The 20,173-nt window shown below is 35.2% G+C and overlaps 1 pseudogene; it reads right to left on the bottom strand.

The window, feature by feature from the left end:
- Nucleotides 1-12,985: 12,985 nt before the first annotated feature.
- LOC149552146 (aminopeptidase M1-B-like) overlaps nucleotides 12,986-20,173 on the bottom strand; it is an 86,569-nt pseudogene continuing 79,381 nt past the window's right edge.

Below are 20,173 nucleotides of genomic sequence, written 5' to 3'. Positions count from 1 at the left end.
GAAATACTGATACATCATGTTAACCGTGTGTGTTTGAATTTTTTGATAATAGGCGAACATTTTACATTCCCACCCAGATTTGAGTTTCAAATCATGGTGCTCTTCTAATACTTTATTTTAGATCCTTTAGATGTATTATGTAAGTGGATTCATGATGAAGTAATAGAGATAATATTTCTACCTATGGTTTCATGTTTTGCTCTATTTTTCCTTTGTTCTAAAAATATCTGATAAAAGCATGTCAACTCTAAGGATCCATTTGTTTTATGTAAACATTCTTTGGGCCATATTTTCCATTATATTGCCAAATAAGCATATGCTTACAAGTTCTTTATATAATTGTCAACTATAGAAGAATAACTTCTTCACATCCACAAAATAGTAGAGTAGGCAAGTCTCAAGCACAATTATGACCCTTTATAACCAAACTAATCCATAATTTATCATTATTTCGAGAGAGATTTTTCATGCTTAGCAAAATGATTAATCACCCTTTAAAAAGCATGGAACATGACTTTATGAAAACATTCTCAGTACATAAGACTTTGTATTGCTAATTATAAGCACAGTCTTACAAGATATTTATTTTAATATGTTAAAAATGATTCTAAGTTAGATTTATAAACGATTGTGGCTAGATCAAGGGAAAGGGAATACATCATTTTTATAATATATGTTTTGCGGTGGCTACTATGTATTTTAAAGTTCAAATTGATAAAAAGATCGAACAACCTCTATAGGCATGGGTTGAACTATCGGAGATGAAGCCTTTAAGGAGAATCAGGAACCTCTAGATCAGGGATGGACAAATATGAACTTTGACAGCTTGTCAAAATGTAATCTAGGTCCTTTTGGTGTTGCTTTTATGGTTGGAGATTGGAAAGGTGATATATGAGCAACTAAAGCTACTCATCTCCATGATAGGATGAATATTGAGGCTCAAGTAAATGTGGCCCTTAATGCGGAGTTGATGGTGAAAAAGCTTAACTCTTTGTGTTTATACCTTGAAGGTGATTCTTGGATATAGCTTAATTTATTAAACAAATTCGATAAAAAGATTAATTTTTTACTTGGCACATTTGACGAATTTAAAAATACCCCTATCAAAGAGGGAGGGAATGTTAAGGCCAACACATTACTCATCATTAAAATAGTTTCCTTCAATCAATTACAAGTTCTTCTTTGCTCTTATGTATTTTCAATTTTTAAAAGAGTATTCAAACATACTTGATTGTTAATAGGATATAAATTTGGTAGGGTCTTATTGGCTATTGAAAATGCTGCAAAATATAAATAAGGATCACGATCTCCCAAACAAGAGAACACACATATTACTAGATTCTGTCATATCTACATATAAAAATTATTTTTAAAAAATTGGAAAGGTGATAAAATTTTATTGATCAATTTTAAAATATTTTTTTTGGCAAATTGTTAAAACATTATGTGGAGGTGTACTAATTTCAAAAATAAGAGAACACATAAAATTGATGAATGCCTAACAAAAATAGAAAAATTTGTAGGAAGCAACATTGAAATAAAGAGGAGGTTTGAAGATCATGGAAAAGTTTATTGATTATTGTACGACAAACAAGTGTCTCTAGAAAGGCTAGAGGTGGAGGTTGATGTGCCTCTAGGTGGGAAAAGGATTGAGCTAGTGGAAGCCACTAGGAAGATCCTAGAGCTGGGGGAGTCTACTGGTGTGATGGAGGAAGGGGAGATTGTGGGTATTGATAATGGGGATCCTCTCCCTTTTTTACAAGGTATCAAGGATCTCCTCAAAACCCCATTGAGAAATATGATGATTGAGGAGATGTGTGGGGGCTTGGAGGACAAAGGTAAAGAGACTAGGGAGGATAAAGGGAAAGGGTTGGAAAAGGTAGAGGTGGCCAAAGTGCTTAGTTGGGGTGAAGATGTTTCCTAGCCTCTAAGATGATAGATAATACCATTACCTCCTTGACCCTACTTGAGGATGAAATGGGGAAATGGAAAACCAAGAGAAGGAAGATGAGAATCTCAAGGAAACCTGAGGAAGAGAAGGAGTTGAAGTTAAATGTGGAGAAACCTGGGAAACAAAATAGAAGAATGAAGCAGATGGCAAGGGAGGTGGCTAGTCATAGGTAATCAACCCTAGAGAATATTACCAAGGGTAGAAGATGATTATTCTATCTTGGAATATGAGGGGGTTGAATAGCCCTCAAAAACTATTTTCCCTTAAGCAGTAACTGTTTAACACGAAAGTTGATATCCTTTTGATCCAGGAAGTTAAAATGACCATGCCTAATCTTGAAAGTATTGCTAGTTATATTTGGCCAGGGGCTAATTTTTTCTCAAGTGAGATTGAGGGAGCATTAGGAGCTGTGGCTAACTTTTTGAACCCAAGTGGCTTAAGGGAATTTTCCCTTAAGCAGTAACTGTTTAACGCGAAAGTTGATATCCTTTTGATCCAGGAAGTTAAAATGACCATGCCTAATCTTGAAAGTATTGCTAGTTATATTTGGCCAGGGGCTAATTTTTTCTTAAGTGAGGTTGAGGGAGCATTAGGAGCTGTGGCTAACTTTTCGAACCCAAGTGTATGTAAAGGGAATTTCATAAATTGTTCTAAAAATTACCTAATTACTAAACATAAGAAAGATGATAAGATTTGGAATGCCATCAATGTGTATGCCCCAAACTCAAGATAGGGAAGAGGTTGTCTCTAGGAGGAATTGACTATTTTCCTTTCCCATACCAAGAATACTTTTTGTATGGGAGATTTCAACTCCCCACTATACTCCTTGGAGAAAGTTGGGGGTGCAACAAATTTTACAGCTAATATGAAGGATTTAGCTAAGTTGATAAATAAAAATGGCTTGATGGACATGGAGATACATGGTGTCAAGTTTACTTGGTCAAATAATAAGAAGGGGACTAACCTTATCCAAGTCAAATTGGATAGACTTCTAGTCCCAGCAGGCTAGGAAGATTTGACTTCTTCTTCTCTCATGGGATTACCTAGGATGGTTCTCAAATCACGCCCTTATCATTTTTAATTGGAAAGAGGAGATGCAAGGGTCCCAAGACCTTTTAGATACGAAATAATATGGCAATCTCACCTTAACATTTGTGCTCAGGTAGTAGAGTGGTGAGGGATAAAAGTTGAAGTAACTACAATATTCAAACTCTCTGCCAAACTAGATAGTATTAGACAGAATGTTCAAGCATGGCAAAAGAAGTACTTTGGTGATATCTTTAAGACAAAGAAGCAAGTGGAAAGGAGTTTAGAGGAACTCTAGAAATCAATGGGGGAAGGCATGGCCTTAGAAGTCATGATTTTGGAAGAGGAAAGTTGTAGGAGGGTGTGGAAAGATACAATGTTCAGAGAGGAGACCTTCTGGAAACAAAGATTGAGGGTTTTGTGGCTCAAGATGGGAGATAGGAATACTGCATTTTTCCATAGATCAACCTCTATCCACAAAAGAAGAAACACCATTGATGTTGTGAGAGACGATAATAATGCAAAGCTAACAAAAATGGAAGAGATTGGTAGCTAGGCTAGCACATATTTCAAAAATTCTTTTAAGGAGGAGCATAAAACTACCAATGAGGGGAATAGACAATGGCTGATTAATTCCATGCCCATAGTGATTTTAGTGGAGGAGAAATGAGGAACTAACATAGCTGGTCATGGAGGAGGAAGTTTGCAAAGTTATTTTCTCCATGAAAGCCTATAAGTCCCTGGGCCTTGATAGTTTTCCCCAAACCTTTTTCCAACACTTCTAGGAGATGATTAAGACTGATCTGCTCCAGGCTACTCATGATTTCTTTAGAACTGGGAAGATTCTAAAGAGACTTAATAAAACATTTATTCTATGTATGCTTCTGGGTGTGATTGTGTGTTGTTTTAACAACATCAACGTTTCGGATCATACTCAATGATCCATCATTAGGATGAGAGAGCTAAGAGAAAATTTATTGTTATAATCCCCAAAGTCAAGGATCCGAGGGCTATTTCCGATTTCACATTGATTAGCCTATGCAACACTATTTATAAAAAAAATTCAAAGATTTTGATGAATAGATTAGAGCTATTGTTGCACAAATTTATTGGGAAAACACAGAACAAGTTTGTCCCAAGTCAACATATCCTTGATGTTGCTATAACTACTCATGAGGTTCTTCACTTTATGGAGAAGAGTGGTAATCTCAATATGACATTGAAGCTAGATATATCAAAAGCTTATGATAGGATCAATTGGACTTTTTTGTATGAAATCATGGGGAACATTGGTTTTAGTTAGGAAGATATACATTTAGTTAAATCAATGATAGAGACTATAAATTAGTCAGTGTTGGTGAATGGATCATCTTGGGGTAACTTTAGTAGGGAAAAAGGCCTAAGACAGGGGGACCCTATTTATCCTTATCTATTCATTATGGTTGCTAAAGTACTGGAAAGAGTGTTCTTGAGAAAGATGGAAGGGGAGGAGATAATGAGGGCAGAATGCTTCTAGCCTATGTTGGACACTTGGGGAAAGTCTCAAATAATGTTACAGAAGCAATGGCTTTGTTATGGGGTTTGAAAATGGTAATCAGTGTAGGATGAGAGAATGTGGAAATAGAAGGTGACTCAAAAATTATAATTGAAACTGTAAAAGGCATCATGAATGAAGGTTGCGCAATCAAAAAGGTTGTAGAAGATATCAGGCATTTATTGGTCATTTTGAAAATATTTGAGTTGCACCATTTTTTTAGGAGGGAAATGGGGTGGTAGATAGTATGGTGGTTATAGGACTAAACATGCAGGGCCTATAGTGCTAGAGAAAATTTAGTCTTACCAAACTTGGTAAGATTCTTAATGAAAAAGACATTAAACCATGACTAAGTCTAGTTGGGGAGTTTTTTTATTAATAATGACAACTCATTGTTGAGTGGGCTAATGAGGAGGGGTCATTATGGATAGATTTCAAGGTATGAAGAAAGGGGTATGTGTGATAATTATTTCGCATGGTTCGAAAGGGAAAGGATAACTAAGTATCATATAGGTGTATTTTTAATGATTTTATTATGCATGTTCTCATACTTGGTGTTGAGTAAAAGTTCAAATTTTAAAAGGTTTGGGTTTATTGGGAATGATGGAAAAGATTGGAGTTGGGGCAATGACAGTCGACACAAGACAACTAAGCATAGATGTGACGTGGCTATTTGTAACAATAAAGGCCTTTATGAATACTTAAAGCCACCCTTTTTTCACTTAAGTGTGACTGCATTTTAGTAATTTCCTCTGGTTTTTGAAAAAGGAGAGTATTTTGGTGGAAGTTGCTGAGATGGTTGGTGATCTTCTATGCATTGAGCCTTCGATGGTTGAGGATAGTGCCTGTAAACCGCCAGTTTGGTATATGCTTAAGGAGGGAGGGTTTATCCCACTCATGGAGGTGTTGAACGGATATGAAAAAAGTTATTCTCTGTAATTCATTAACTCTTGGGAGGATAAAAAGGTTATAGTTAATGGTATTTCATTCCATATTTTAGAGGAAATTATCTCTTTGGCTACAATCCTTGCAATGAAGTGGAGGAAGTGGTAGAACGTGGTTAGGGTTGCTAATGAGGTGAGTCTAAATCATTTTTTTGGAGGCTGAAGAACCCATTCATCATAGGGGAACATTTATGAGGGAGAAGCTTTTAGAGCCTTGGAATGAAGTCTATTTGGTGTTGATGAAGAATTTAAGACTTGAAGGGAGGTATGGTGTTTGCTACTATTATCATTTCCCTCTTTTGAACCATTTTCATCACCATGATCACATCTCTATTCTATTTTTTCTGTTACAAAATTTGGTTGATACAATTGCTGATGTTAAGGAGAAAATGAGGAAGGGGGTTAGTTATACTATTCTCCATCAAGGGTTGATGTTCCACCTGTATCAATTTCACCTAGCTCTATTACCCCCTAGAATTGTCAAGGTTGACATTCCAGCTCTCCCTAACCCCCACCCCCACCAAATCTCGCTCAGAATAACTGGACCTAGAGCCCCTACCCCTAGCCTTCACCTAGTGGGTCCCTTATGGAGAGGAAGAAGGAAGGTAAGGAGAAAGAGCTAGAGGATTCAGAGAGGAGGTAGGAGGAGATCTGGGAGAATTGCAAAATCCAATGCAAAAAGGAAGTTGAGGTCTGGGGCCTCATAGGAGGAGGATAATCAAGAAGTCATTTACAAATTGAGTCATTGACATGGATGCGGTGAATTGATCACATAACTTTTCTTCATGCTAAGATCTAGAACAATGAAATTAGCTAGTTTTGAAGCTATTGATATCTAGGTTGTACACCTGAGAGTTTTGTCTTTGTTCTTAGGAATGACCCCTAGTTGATCACACTTTCATTATGAAAAAAAAACTATTAACATTCAAATTGTAACTTATCAAACTTTACTTATCCTCCACCATATTTTGTGGTTTACATCTCTATCAAATCACTTCATTACAAATTAGTTGAAACATGTCCTGAATTCCTGCAACATCTTTGCATCTATAAAAAAAAACTAGCTTATAAATGACATGTGATTTATAATGCACATTTAATTTGTAATCAATAATATATTTACAAATCTAAATCATTGTTCAAATTATGAAAAAACTATGATAATAGTTTCTACAAGAACAAACATATATGCTAAGGGTATTATAAGGAAGTTTGTTCATATGTATTTTATCTCCACTCTATTATTGTAAGGAGTTCCTTCAACTCTGTATAAGCGTAGGCATTTGATGTTTGTGTTGGAATATTTAATAGAGCGTTGACATTTGCCCTTGAAGCCAAATGCCCACCTACTACCTGATGACCAACAGAACAGACAGAAAACATAAATTTGGTAGGTGAGATTTTGAATTTGAATGTTGAGAGGGAAAATAAGGAATGTAACAAAAGGAATGACTATTCATTCATTCATTATTGAGGAGAGAGTTTGCAGATCAAGAAGATCAAAGAGAAGTTGCAGAGCTGAGCCGAGAACAAAGAGGAAGGAAGTTTATGCCTGCAATTGCACGTGTCTCCTCTGTTCATTCTGTGAGTTTCTTGTTGTTTGTTTTTTGTCCTGTTGAAGCAGTGATTATTCCAGGCACCATTATATGCATCAATTAGAGTTGCAAGTTTAAATTTTATTGAAGTTTGAAGTATTATCAGTTTAGGGTTATTTTAGGGTTTTCTAGTTGAAGCCGAATGCTCCCAGATTTTATAATAGTTTAATGAAAGATTGACTAGAAAGAAAGCAAGCATACTTGAATCTATTGATCTTCCCTTGTATGTTACATTTGAGAAATTTGTTTGAAAGCTTAAAGCTTTGGCTCTCTAGTTTTAATGGTGAATGCATTCATGTTGGAATTTTCTAAGTTATAAACTTTAGTTGGAGCCAAGCTCTCTCGACATCTTTTGTTGCCAAGCATTTCCTTTGGAGCTGAGCATACTCAGCATCTATTGCTGCCGACCTTTCAAGTATCAAGCTCCTCTTTGTGCTGAGTTCACTCGACACCTGTTGCCTGTCACTCCGCACCATCAAGTGTCGAGAAACCTACCACTCAGCACCATTAAGTGCCAAGTAAAACTGGCACTTGGCACCTTCATGTGCTGAGCAAATTTTAAGTGCTAAATAAAATTTTTAGGTTTAGGGTTGAGTTGTGAGTTAAATTTAATTTGTATTTCTCACATGGTATCAGAGCTTTGAGGCCCCACATCCACAATGAATTAGGGCATTTGTTTTTCTTGGGATATTTGACATAGCAGGAGATGTAGGAAAGATATGGCAGCAACCACCTCTTTTAATGGAAAAAATTATGATACATGGACAAAGAAGATGAAGACCATTATGGTTGCAAATGATTTATGAGAGTTTGTGGTATATGGATTCAATGATGTGACTGATCCAACTCAGTATGCTGCCCTCACAAATGCACAGAAGAATCATTTGAAAGAGTCAAGGAGGAAGGATGCAAAAGCATTAAGTTTGATTGAAGCAGCAATGACAGAGACAATATTGCCAAAGATTGCAGCAGCAAATTATGCAAAGGAAGCTTGGGATATCCTTGAGCCAAACTTCAAGGGGACTGATAAAGTCTGTACTGTAAAGCTACAGAACATAAGGAGGGAGTTTGAGAACCTTCAGATGAAGGAAAATGAATCAGTTGAAGACTTCAGTTCAAAGACCTCCAATGTAATTAATCAATTGAAGTCAAATGTAGAAGCCTATCAAGAGTAGAGGATAGTGGAAAAGATATTGAGGAGTTTACCTCATAAATATGACAATTTGGTCATGACCATAGAAGAGCCAAAAGACCTCACTGTTTTGACAATGGATGAGTTGATGGGTTCTCTTCAAACCCATGAGCATAGGATCAATAGATCTACATCTTCTACTTGCAAAGAGCAAGCATTCAAGGCTCAATAAAATCCAAGAGGAAGGGGGAGAGGAAGAAATGGCTCAGGCAGGAACTCCAGAGGCAGAGGCCGAGGAAATGGAGGACAAAGAAATGCTACAGCAGAAACCTCAGGAAGAGAAGATGGACCAAGTAGCTAAAAAAATACCTCAAGAGGAGGTAAGAAAAATTACAACTCAAATAAGAGTAATGTAGAATGCTACTACTGTCATAAATATGGGCATTATGCAAATGAATACTAAAAGAAGCAGAATGATCAGTCAGGACAAGCAAATGTGGCTGATGTGAACATGGGAAGTGGACCCAATGTTGTTGCCTTCATCATGTGTAATGTTGGTGAAGAAAGAAGCCTTGAGGTTTGGTACCTCGATAGTGGATGTAGCAACCACATGAGTGGCAATGAAACCTTGTTTTCATTCATTTACAAGAGTTTCAAATCAGAAATTAAGATGGGTAACAATGGAACCCTACCAGTTGTGGGCAAAGGATCTATTATGGTCCACACCAAGAAAGGTGAGAAAAGGGAAATACAAAATGTGTATTTCACCCTTGGTATGAAGCACAATTTGATAAGCATTGGTCAACTCATTCAAAATGGATACAAAGTGTTGATGGAGAATGATAGTTGTATCATTCATGAAAAGGCTGGGAGCAAGAACCTACTTGCAGCAGTTCAAATGACAAAAAATAGAATGTTTCCATTGAGGATAGAGACATGTTTCTCACCTCAAGTTTGTTTAGCACCTCACACACAATTAGCTCTAAGGAGCATGATTGAAGACCCTTCGTGGTTGTGACATATCAGGTATGGTCATCTTCGCTATGTTGGTTTAAATTTATTGTCAAATAAAAGAATGGTAGATGGTTTGCCATGTGTAGGAAATTCTTGTGAAAAGTGTGAGGCTTGTATTTTGGGTAAGCAACATAGGCTTCCTTTTAATTCTAGAAATTCTAGGAGGGCTAGATATCCATTAGAGTTAGTGCATACCGACCTAGTCATTCCTATGCAAGTTACTTTCGGTCGGGGGAGTACTTATTTCATGACATTCATTGATGATTTCAGTCGTAGGACATGGGTGTATTTCTTAAAGAATAAATCTAAAGCATTTGATAAATTTGTAGAATTTAAAGCCCAGGCTGTAAGAGAATGTGGAAACTATATCAAGGTCCTTAGATCAGATAGAGGAGGGGAGTATACCTCAAATTCTTTTGTAAATTTTTGCAGGAAACATGGCATAAAGAAAGAGCTCACAGCCAGCTATACACCACACCAGAATGGAGTGGCTGAAAGAAAGAACAGGACCATTGTTGAAATGGTAAGGAGAATGATGAAAGAGAAAGGTCTCCAAATTGAATTTTGAGGAGAGGTTGTGGCAACGGAAGTTTATCTAATTAATAGGTGTCCTACAAAGGCAGTCTGTGATAGAATTCCAATGGAAGCATGGTCACAAAGAAGATGGATAGTTGAACACTTAAGGGTGTTTGGATGTGTTGCATATGCACATGTGCCTAAAGAGCAAAGGCAAAAATTGGATGACAAAGGTGTGAAGTGCATCTTCATAGGGTACAACCCAGAATCAAAGGCATACAGATTGTATGACCCATTGAACAACAAGATGATGATTTCAAGAGATGTGAAATTTCTTGAAAATCAGTCTTGGTATGGTTCAATTAATGAGTTAGCGAGAACTTCTAGTAAAGTGCCAATTATGAGTGAAGAAGATGCTAATGAACAGTAAGAAGAAGGAGTAAGTATAAGAAAAGGCAAGCAAATTCAGTCATTGCCAAGCTCCTCTAGGCATGACCGAGTGTTAGTGCCAAGTACCAGTGAAGACCGAGCTAGTCGGCAATGTAGCAGCAATGAAGATTCTAATCCCAGACTCTCCTCCCTGTTACCAAGAAAGACCAAGAGTCTTAGGGAGTTATACCAAGATGAAAGGTATGAAGATTATGATGAGAGTGTTAATTTTGCATTATTTTCTCATAGTGATCCAGTATATTTTGAGGAAGCTATTAAGGAGAAGAAATGGTGTAATGCCATGGATGAGGAAATAGATGCCATAGAAAGGAATAAGACATGGGAGCTAACTAAATTGCCTCCAAAGAGGCATGTGATTGGAGTGAAATGGATCTATAAGAACAAATGTAATGTTGAAGGCAAGATTGATAGGCATAAGGCAAGGCTAGTAGTCAAGGGCTACAAATAGCAATATGGAATAGACTATGATGAGACCTATGCCCCTATTGCAAGAATGGAAACCGTGTGTGTTGTCATAGTAATTGCAGCCCAACACAAATGGAAGGTATTTCAAATGGATGTGAAGTCTGCCTTCCTAAATGGTGCATTAAAAGAAGAAGTATATGTGGAGCAACCACCTGGTTATGAAGTTGTAGGTGAAGAGAACAAAGTATATAGATTGAAGAGAGCTCTTTATGGGCTCAAGCAAGCTCCACAGGTATGGTACAATAGGATTGACTCATATTTGATGAGAAATGGCTTTAGCAAAAGGAATGGTGAGCCTACTCTCTACATCAAGGAAACAAATGGTAATGTGTTGATTGTTGTTTTGTATGTAGATGATTTGATTTTTACTAGAAATGACAAGGCTCTAATTGGTGAGTTTAAAGAGACCATGAAAAGTGAATTTGAAATGAAAGATATAGGTCTCTTGAAGTACTTTCTAGACATAGAAGTAAAACAAATGGATGATGGCATATTCATCTCTCAAGAAAAATATGTAGGGCGGATATTGGAGAGATTTAAAATGAAAAATAGTAAGGCAGCCCCCACACTAATAGTAATAGGTCTAAAGTTGAGTAAGGAAGACTCTAGCAAGAGAGTGGATCCAACACTATACAAGAGTATGGTTGGAAGTCTAATGTATTTGACTGCAACTCGGCTAGACCTAATGCATGCAGTAAGTCTAATTTCTAGATTTATGGAAACCCCAAAAGATTCCCATTAGCAAGCGGGAAAGAGGATCTTAAGGTATGTGAAAGGTACCAAGGGATTTGGAATTTTATATACTACAAATGATGGTTTCAAGTTGGTTGGTTACACTGATAGTGATTGGGTTGGAAGTTTAGATGATAGAAAGAGCACTTTTGGATACATGTTTCATATGGGATCGGGTGAAATTTCATGGGCATCCAAGAAGCAATCTATTGTTGCTCAATCTACAGCAAAAGTTGAATACATAGCAGCAAATGTAGCAACATGTCAAGCTATTTGGTTGAGGAGGATCTTGACAGATTTGAATGAAAGGAAAGAGTATGGAACCACAATTTATTGTGACAACATCTCATCAATTGCATTGTCCAAGAATCCAATCTTCCATGGGAGAAGCAAACATATAGAGATCAGATATCACTTCATCAGAGAGTTGGTGGAGAATGGGGATATCAAGATGGATTTTTGCAAGTCTGAGTAGCAGCTAGCAGACATATTTGCTAAGCCTTTAGGCATTGGAATTTTTGTACACCTAAGAGAGTGTCTTGGTGTAGTTGATTTGGATCAGCTGTGATCCTTGTTTATTTGGCTCGGGATAAAGGGGGAGTGTTGGAATATTTAATGCAACATTGACGTTTGCCCCTGGAGCCAAATGCCCACCTACTACCTGATGACCAGTAGAACAGACAGAAAACATAAATTTGGTAGGTGAGATTTTGAATTTGAATGTTAAGAGAGAAAAGAAGGAATGTGACAAAAGGAATGATTGTTCATTCATTCATTATTGAGGAGAGAGTTTGCAGATCAAGCAAATCAGAGAGAAGTTGTAGAGCTGAGCAGAGAATGAAGAGGAAGGAAGTTTGTGCCTACAGTTGCACGTGTCTCCTCTGTTCATTCTGTGACTTTCTTGTTGTTTGTTTTTTGTCTTGTTGAAGCAGTGACTGCTCCAAGCACCATTGTATGAAACCATTAGAGTTGCAGGTTTAAAGTTTATTAAGGTTTGAAGTATTATCAGTTTAGGGTTATTTTAGGGTTTTCTGGTTGAAGCTGAATGCTCCCAGATTTTGTAATAGTTTAATGAAAGATTGAATAGAAAGAAAGCAAGCATACATGAATCTATTGATCTTCCCTTGTATGTTGCATTTGAGAAATTTTTTTGAAAGCTTAAATCTTTGGCTCTCCAGTTTTAATGGTGCATGCATTCACATTGGAATTTTCTAAGTTATAAACTTTAGTTGGAGCCAAGCTCTCTCGGCATCTTTTGTTGCCAAGCATTTCCTTTGGAGCCGAGCATACTCAGCATCTATTGCTGCCAACCTTTCAAGTGCCAAGCTCCTCTTTGTGCCAAGTTCACTCGGCACCTGTTGCCTATCACTCAGCACCATCAAGTGCCGAGCAACCTGCCACTCGGCACCATCAAGTATCAAGTAAAACTGGCACTCGACACCTTCATGTGCCGAGCAACTTTTAAGTGCCGAGTAAAATTTTTAGGTTTAGGGTTGAGTTGTGAGTTAAATTTAATTTGTATTTCTCATAGTCTGAGCACTGTATTCCAGAATCAAATATGCAATATCTGAAATTGCTTGAAACCCATCATGCAAATGGAGTCCCATTGATCTCAACTAGAATTCTTTAGACTATTATTGCCTGTAGTATTTCCTTTGCACCTTTTTCTTGCCTTATATTATTTACCCATTCTACATTTGTACCAATCTTTTCAATACTTTGGCAAACTGTGTGTTCTATAGATGGCAACATTCGAGTTGAAATGAATCTCTGTATTTCATCTGCCTTCTCCTCACTTGTGAACTGAAAGAAAGGAAAAAATGTGTGTTAGCCTTGCTTCAGTACTCTACTTTGAGTTTAACACTTTTGCACTAGGAATCAAGCCTTAGTGTGTGATTTTTAAGCCATTCGTACTTTGAGATGTATTTAGAAAGAAACTAAGAAAGAACATACCCCAGATATCACCAGATTTCCTGAACTCCAATGTTTACAGATTACATCCCAATTTTCCTCGCAAAAAAGTCCATTTTAAATCAGTTTCACGATTTTAAGCTGATAGAAGTTTTGATTATGTGTTGAGTAATACCAAAAGCATATCATTAATATTTAAATTAGTTGGACATATAATAAACCCTTCTTTAATATTTGACCCAACATTACCTTTAACCAAATCCATGCAGTTTCACGCCCTTTGTTGCTAACTCCAGATATTACAAAGATTGCATATTGTTTCCACACCTGGAAGAAAATCAGATTAAAGTAAATTATTTTTCAATTTGAAAAATGAAAGTTGTGTTGTTCATATGTTAGATTTGATTGTGTCTATTTTTTTTATATTAATGTTTCAGAACAAATCAAAATGTTAGAGGGCTTAAAGCTAGGTTGCATGGGTATATGTCTACACTTGTGGGATGTGTATTCATATATTAGGTATATGTATTCTAATTATCGGGTATACGTATTGTAGTGTACTCAGTGTAAAGCATCATAACTAGTACTTGTATCTGTAAGTGGTTCAAGGGATAAGTCAATAGAGTATTTTATAAATATTATCATTGTATGAAACACAGACTTAGAGATCATGTATATCAATTATACAAGCTCTCTCATCATAAATTCCACTTCTCTAAAAGCCATGTCTTGTAATGGGAATGATAATGGCTTTGTGGAGTTCAAGTTACCTGCAGATGGGCCCTTCACCATTTCCTCCTTGAATAGATTCGTAGTTGTTGGTTGCAAATCAATCGGCTCTTTCACAGTTGATGATGGGGAAGGGAATTGCAAATCTCCATGTCCAAATCAACATGGTCCAAAATACTACAACACATATGGGTGTTGTGAAGCTGGTATTCCAAGAAATAAGAGGGTGATCAATTTCACTGGTGGGGGAATGAGCTATAACAACTTTGGGGGACTAGTGGGTTCTCCACTATTCTTGATCCACCCACTTGGGAATTACCAAAGCACAAATTTTGGTTTTTGGGGAGAGGTAATTACGTCCTCCTCCTCGATTGGGGCATCGACCATGGAAACTAGTCAACGGTGGAAGGATTAGAAGATTACTCTTCACCACAGAGGCGAGATGCATAGATTCTTTCACAGCGCACAAGATTGGATACTAAAATAAGTTGTAAAGTTAATCAAACTATTTAATTTGTATTTCAATTTATAACTTATTTTATATTATTAATTTGAAAATGTTATCACATATAAAAATTACTTTATAATAAAAGTATAATATAAAATATTACGCTAAATAAATATAAGAACAAAAGCAAATAAATTAATAAAACTAGATGTGATGGAGCAAGCTCTCAAATAGACAAACAAGGAAGACAAAAGCAAATAGAGATGGCCTCCAAAATGAACAATACACACCAAGTAAAAGCTTAGTGTAGGCTTTTTAATCCACATGAATAATCTGACATGATTGATACTCTCCTATCTCCATTTCTCTGGTCACGTATTCAAGTAGAACCAATAAAGAAGGGTCGTGGGTTGGGGTCAAATATACCTTCTGATCCATATACCATGAGTAGATTTCTATCTATATCTCAACTAATAAAACCATATCCGCAAGCGGTGATATGATGAAAAAATGACACAAATATTACTGTTTCCCAAACAAAAAATTACAAAATAGTGGTTTTCTCATTTAACTGTTTAATGTAACATAAAATTGTTAAAACATATATTGACCATGTAGGATTATGGAGCAAGTAATATGAATCACAGTGATTGAAAAATAAGTGAACTGATTGTCCCAATAAAACAAAAACTAACCTAAAAAAAATGCTTGCCTTCTTTTTGTTTGAAGGTTAATGCTTCTGATCTCTGTTGCAAATTCGAAAAATAATTGGGAAATTGTTAAACTTGATGGTATTGAGAACTAGAAGTGTTTTTATATGGTTGAATGATAAAAGTACATACATAAAAGATTGTGAAGGAGATTGACAACAAAGAAGATGTGTTTGACAGGAGAGTAAGAGGATTTGACACTGAACAAACCTAATGGACATGTGGACTAACATAGACAGGTAAGTGGAGCTAAGATACAGATGTAAAGATAGCCATAACTACATTGCAACTAAAGTCTTCTTGCCAAGAGTAAAGAACTGTTGTGGTGCATTATTTTGACCCAAGAATAATGGAGTTGATTAGCTATAATGGAGTTTTGTTAAGTTGGAGTAGTTTCTCCACTCAACTTCTACAATAAATGCAAAAAATCAACAAAGAACTCTTTGATTTAAAAAAAATTTATTAAGTCATGAGATAGGGTGTGAGATGAATAAGTAATTTATTTTGGAACATTCACTCCATAGGAGAAGCCTATCGGCTTAACTAAGGAACTTGATTAAGATTTATGATTTTATTTCTATTTTTTGTTTGTGTATCAACTTATTATCTATCAAGTTTAATTCAATAGGTAAACTTTGATTCAATATTGATTAACAATAATTTTTATCACTATTCAAGTCAAAAGTTTATCATTTGCAATATGTCATTGTTATATGATATATGATCTTCTTGTTCATGTTTAAAGCCCACCTTCTCTATTATGCATCCAAACATTAATCATATATTATTATTACAAACATATTGCAAATCTAAAATTGAATAATACATTACGTTTGTAAACTTTATTATTGTTCTTGTTTTGAAAAAAACATTGTCGTGACTCATAATTTCAATTTTTTTTATAAATATTAAATAATATTAAAAATTTGAAATACCCTGTCCCAGTGTAACCTTAACTAACCTTAACGTAAAAGAAAAGAAAAATAAATTCATCTCAACTGGAAAACTACAAACTATGGACTAGGATCTAATGATGAAGCAAGCAAACTTGTAGTTTATGACAAGAGTTTTCTAACCTCAAAATGTTAAGTTTATAGAAAATTTAATGAACCACCATAGAAAAATGTACATACCTAATATCTAAACTTTTTCCTGACTTAGATCTGTTTCCTAATAAACATATAGTAACTTGGTTTCATATCCATATTTATCTGAAGCCATGCAATTTTTCATGACAACAGTATATGTAGCTTGCGAATGTTAATCTAATAAAGATTCATGGCAAAAACTTCTTTAATTTGAACAATAACATTGATAAATCATAGGTATGAGCCTACAATGCAATGGCAAATTGTGAACTTCTCATCTGAGAGGTCTTTAGTTTGAATCTATTCGAGATTAACACATAATAGTAATAAACCTTGATAATAATAATAAATGAATAATAAATAATCACTAATATATTATACGTCAATTTTTGACCTTTATTTCGACCGAGTCCTTAATTGACTTGTTCAATACATTTTATTTTTATTTTTATGCCTGAGTTGGTCCAAATTTCAACCAAATTAGGAAAACCTAATTTGATCAAAATTTTGACCAATTCGGATTCATAAACAAAAAGAAAAGAAAAAAGGTGGCATTTAGTTTCACATTTCAGCAGAGGTTTGAATTGGGTCTGTGTGCATGGGAGCTATTTGAGGTTAGGGTGTTCATATGTTATTGTAATCCTCTTCTTCTTTTAAGTTTTAAGATCAATAGATATTGATTTATTTTTGGCCCTACCATAAGAACAATAAAGTTTTTAGAATGGGATATGCATCTCTACTTTTATTTATTGCATTTAGGCATGGGTAGCACCCTAGAGACCCTATGTGGCCAAGCTTTTGGGGCTCAAAAATATCATTTATTGGGGTTTTATATGCAATTAGCATGGATTGTCTTGTTTGGTGTTGCAATTCTTGTCTTACTAATGTATATATTTGCAAAAACCATCTTGAAGATGGTTGGACAATCAGATGTCATTCCTTAACTAACAGGAAGAGTTGCAATTTGGAAACCTCTTTTGAAATTGTTGATGCAAGTCTACCTAAAACCACATTAATTCTAATGATTGGGAAGCATGGGACATTTTGGAAGCCACTAATTGAAATGCTTAGGGTTTCTTATACTTGTTGAGTATTCTATGAGCTAAAGTTGTTTATTCATTGTTTGGGGTTTGGGCTCCATACTTAGGTGCTAGTTTACAAGTTCTCTCAAATATTGTATTCATTTTGCATTTGCAGCATATTGGTATGCTTGATAATGTATTGTAAAATATTTCTCTATCCAGGTATATCTAGTTTTTGATGAAATATTGTTCTTTCACTTTAATGTTGATAGTGGATATTTGAAATATAGAATTTGAAGAGTTATTTCAGTTCTTTATTTATTGTAAATATGTCTTTTACACAACTTTTGCATCTCCATATACTTCTATTAAACTCTTCAAAAATAGAAAAAAATCACAAAAGAGGCTTTATTCTCCATTCATGGAATTCAGTATTAACATTTTGTCTAGTTTACTATTGCAATTCAATTAATGATAAAGTATTAATCCATGGAAGGGCATCTCCTTGAGTATATCTAGTTCTGCCCCATGTTGGGGTAGGCTTCATGACCACCATGGATTTGTAGGAATGATTCTAACTATTATGCATAATCATAGTAAGTTGCAATTCTAATACACAAATTCATAGTTGATAAGCCCAATCCTAGTCGTCATTCAGAGCCACATCCAAGTGCAATTTTATAAGGATACACAGATTCATAATAGATTAGATTCATGCAGATATATGGATTCCTATCCAAATGGAAGAACTCACAATAACATACTAATTCCTAAGAGATTTACACATTCATAAGGAATTACATATTTGTATTAGTATATCAGAAGTTCAAATTCACAATTATGTATGAATTCATAAGGATATATGAAAAAAAAATCAAAAGATGGCAAGTGTATAATTCACTACTAAAAACTATAGCTTCCTCGAATCATTCCTAATGTCTTAATCCATTCCATCCATAAAATTATAAGAAAAGACTAGTAATGAACGTTCATTCAATCAAATTTAGTTCCTTCAAAACATCCATGATCATGCAAGTGAGATCAATCGTGTCACCCCCTCACTAGAACTTACTTTGGTTAGCTCCAGAGTAGCTCCATCAATCTTCTATCTATATAAAGAATCTAGTGTTTGAACAACTACCTTGACCTCAGCCTTAGCAGATCCAAATGGGTTTCATCGGCATAGTCAATTTGTTTCTTTGTTGATGCTCACTTGTCTTTGTGTTACATTGCACATGCTTAGAAAGATCATTGGTGATGATCCTTTGGAGAATGAAAATTTTAGTAGGAACCAAATATGTCTTGTCAAACCATCACCCATCCCTATGACTCGAGATCTATATAAGTAAGACTCTTATTGATGAACTTCATTGATGAAACAAGCAAAACACCCTGATATCCACTTCTCCAGCTCGATGAACATTTGGTTGACATTTTGGGAAAGTTATTTCTATGAAACGTGAGGAATGTTTCACCAAAATATCTTTCTTGGAGCATTTCATTGGTCTAGCTCAATAAGCCTACTCAACTAGAATCCCTATAATGAAAACTAACCTAAACTATAAATGGTGAAAAAATATCCAATACTAACCAAGATATGATAAAGATATTTAAAATAGGAAACTAACATGTTTGTCATACTAACTTATTACATCAGAAAATATCTAAAATCAACTTCACATTGTGTTGTAACTTTGGCACAGGTGTTTGATCACCGATAGTTTTCATTTCAGCATTCAAGTTTTCAAGATTGGTCAACAACCTCATTTGTAGACCTCTCATGTCACACACTTTCCGTATTGTTTCAACACCATGTTCTTTCTTTTGAGCTAATAGATCTTGAGGTTCATTTTCTTGTAAAATATTAATTTTGTTGAACAAATCACTAAGAGGCATAAATGTTGTCACAAATACAGTGACTCTAATCTTCTCTAGGAATTTCTCCATTATTGAGCTCAAAGTCATGCCTCCAACACTATGACCCACCATTATTACCTGTACCCAACAAATTAAAACTAGATGGAAGTAAAAAAAATCATTTATTGAGAGGAAAATAGAAGTGGTGTAGAGATCATACTTTTTGTTGGGGAGGAAGAGAGTTAAACAACTCAATAAGTGGTTGATTTATGTCAGACCATGTTTGAATTTTATGGGCATCCATTGGGTGAATTCCATAGGAGGCAAGATCTATTGCAGTGGCATCATGACTTGCCTTTCTTAGGAGAGGGAGAAGTTTGTACAAACACCAAGCTCCATGACATCCTCCATGAACCAACAGAAAGTGTGTACCTACCCCTGCCACTTCCTTTGCCTCCATCACTAATTTTCTTTAATGAATTGACTCTTTCACAAGAGTTGATTATAAGAAAAGGGAACAATAGATATATAACATCATTCCATGTCATGTCAATAGAAGGAAAAGATGAAACACATCCATTTCACAAGTTAAAGAAAGTAGAAAGTAAAGGTTATTTACATCACAACTCGATTGAAAATAATGACCACTAACATGTGTCATCATTTTTGAAAAGAGAGACCATTAAAGGGAAAGGGAACAAATATGATGAATATATTACAACATTTCATATGAATTGAAGAAAAAGTCTTGAATGATGAGATATATCCAGGTCACATGATCAAGTAAATCAAGAAATCAAAGATCATTTGCATTAAAATTATTGACTACCAACATGAATTATTATGAATACATCACATCATCTCACATTTCTTCATATTGAACATAGAAATTACATTCAAAACTAACAACTTCAATGTTGTTTGAAATAACCATCTACTACCAACATGTGTCATCAATAGTTGATTATAAAAAAATATGAACACATATAATAGATATATCATATCATATGACATGAATTAAAGGAAAAAATACTTGAATGATGAAACAT

The sequence above is a fragment of the Cupressus sempervirens genome, chromosome 6, assembly GCF_028749045.1.
Source record: "Cupressus sempervirens isolate cs-2001-9-10 chromosome 6, ASM2874904v1, whole genome shotgun sequence".
NCBI lineage: Eukaryota > Viridiplantae > Streptophyta > Pinopsida > Cupressales > Cupressaceae > Cupressus > Cupressus sempervirens.
This window is presented reverse-complemented; position numbering and strand designations above follow the sequence as displayed.